This window comes from Schistocerca cancellata, chromosome 3 (genome assembly GCF_023864275.1).
Source record: "Schistocerca cancellata isolate TAMUIC-IGC-003103 chromosome 3, iqSchCanc2.1, whole genome shotgun sequence".
In the NCBI taxonomy this organism is placed as follows: Eukaryota; Metazoa; Arthropoda; class Insecta; order Orthoptera; family Acrididae; genus Schistocerca; species Schistocerca cancellata.
The window spans coordinates 412,854,911-412,857,410 of record NC_064628.1 but is presented as its reverse complement, the minus strand read 5'-3'; the positions used below and the strand labels follow the sequence as shown (position 1 = coordinate 412,857,410).

The 2,500-nt window shown below is 58.2% G+C and overlaps 1 non-coding gene across 1 annotated transcript in view; it reads right to left on the bottom strand.

Annotated features, from left to right (window-relative positions):
• The window catches only part of LOC126178797 (small subunit ribosomal RNA), a 1,909-nt gene extending 966 nt beyond the window's left edge, over positions 1–943 (bottom strand). Inside the window, exon 1 of the ribosomal RNA XR_007536651.1 lies at positions 1–943. This exon is cut by the window's left edge and continues 966 nt beyond it. This is a non-coding gene — a ribosomal RNA (small subunit ribosomal RNA).
• Positions 944–2,500: the final 1,557 nt, after the last annotated feature.

Below are 2,500 nucleotides of genomic sequence, written 5' to 3'. Positions count from 1 at the left end.
TCCGAAAACCAACAAAATAGAACCGAGGTCCTATTCCATTATTCCATGCACACAGTATTCAGGCGGGCTTGCCTGCTTTAAGCACTCTAATTTGTTCAAAGTAAACGTGCCGGCCCACCCAGACACTCAATAAAGAGCACCTTGGTAGGATTTCAACGGGGTCCGCCTCGGGACGCACGAACACGCACGAGGCGGTCGCACGCCTTCGGCTCGCCCCACCGGCAGGACGTCCCACGATACATGCCAGTTAAACACCGACGGGCGGTGAACCAACAGCGTGGGACACAAATCCAACTACGAGCTTTTTAACCGCAACAACTTTAATATACGCTATTGGAGCTGGAATTACCGCGGCTGCTGGCACCAGACTTGCCCTCCAATAGATACTCGTTAAAGGATTTAAAGTGTACTCATTCCGATTACGGGGCCTCGGATGAGTCCCGTATCGTTATTTTTCGTCACTACCTCCCCGTGCCGGGAGTGGGTAATTTGCGCGCCTGCTGCCTTCCTTGGATGTGGTAGCCGTTTCTCAGGCTCCCTCTCCGGAATCGAACCCTGATTCCCCGTTACCCGTTACAACCATGGTAGGCGCAGAACCTACCATCGACAGTTGATAAGGCAGACATTTGAAAGATGCGTCGCCGGTACGAGGACCGTGCGATCAGCCCAAAGTTATTCAGAGTCACCAAGGCAAACGGACCGGACGAGCCGACCGATTGGTTTTGATCTAATAAAAGCGTCCCTTCCATCTCTGGTCGGGACTCTGTTTGCATGTATTAGCTCTAGAATTACCACAGTTATCCAAGTAACGTGGGTACGATCTAAGGAACCATAACTGATTTAATGAGCCATTCGCGGTTTCACCTTAATGCGGCTTGTACTGAGACATGCATGGCTTAATCTTTGAGACAAGCATATGACTACTGGCAGGATCAACCAGGGAGCTGCGTCAACTAGAGCTGAGCAGCCGGCCGCCCGGGAGTGTGTCCCAGGGGCCCGCGCGAACACGCAAGCGTCCGCTCAATTATTCTGCAAACAGGAGGAGGCTGAGCTCCCCTGCACAATACACCTCGAAACCCTCTCAGGTCCCGGCGGCGCGCAGCGCCGTCCTAAGTACTTGGTCGGGTTCGAGAGAGGCGCAATCGCCCGGAGTTAGGCGAGTAGACGCTTTAGGTGCGACCACCCGTGCTCCCAACTGAGCTTGCCGCTGCCGACAGAGGCCCGGGAGCGTGCTGTCGTGGCATTGCCGGCGGGAGACAACACGCGCCACCTACGGTGACCGGCAGCTCCAACGCCAGCGCCACAGAAGGGCAAAGGCCCCACGTGGGTGCCGAAGCGAACTCTCCCAGCACAGCGCACGTGCCAACACGTCTGCACAACTGCGATACAAACCACCAGCGAGAACCGCTGGAGCGACCGAGCAGCAGACGGCGTCGCGGCGCCGAGTGCCGGGCGGCGGCGCATCCTCAACGCACACAGTCCTCAGTCGGACCAGCACACTGCAGATGTCCACCGCGCTTCGCACCGGGCCCGCGAGGACCCACTTTGGCCGCCCGGCGCCGCGCGCAGGGTGCCCCGGCGCGCAGCTGCGCCGCCTGCCGCGTCCGTCGGCCGGCGCGCCTGCCACTGGGCGCCCCCACCAGCCGGCTGTAGCGCGTGCGCCCACGCACCGCGCGGCCAGCACGCCGGGCGGCCCCCCCTCACCGGCCGGGGACGGTCCCACCCAGCCACCGCCGCGTATCGCTTCACACACAGATTTGCCCTTACTGATTTACCTCCAGCAACAACAACCGCACCACAATGGGTTTACCAGTTGTTCATTTGCGTAACGTCACCAGCAAACGGAGACGTCCATCCCAGTTTGCAAATGCAACGATTATTGCATACCTGTCTGTTAGGTGTCACGACACACTACGTCTGCCCACATACACGCAACAAAATGTGCCCGACTAGAGAACGCGTGGGAGGTGGCCCCCTACGTATGCGATGTCCATTACGAGACCGACTGTCAACCAGCATCTGTACCATGTCGCAGATGTGGAACGCGGTGCACCATGCTATCACACTGTGTGAGAAGAGACGACTACGTTTGAATACACGCGCCACTACATCAACAGACGGCTCATGCTGATCGCCATCCAGGGCGTCCGTTACTCCCACACGTCTCTATGGCGTACCACACTGCAATGTAGCTGTTATGGGGAGACGGCACGTGGCTGAGTGCACAACATTTGGACCGTATGGTTCGCTGTTGTTGGGCGCAGTCGTTGTACGGTCACACATGTGCCACAGCGTATCATTCAGTACATACGGACCTATGTGCAGTACAATGTGAGGGTTAAGCTTACGACATCAGCGGACAGTGGACACAGGCCGTACCACGACGTAGACTGAGCGCTTCGACATGCGAATGCCAGTGAACAGCTGCGAAGGGCATTGAACACGCAAGCACCTGAACGACCAGCGTGCGAAGGCAGGGGGGAGGGGGGGGGGGGCGATG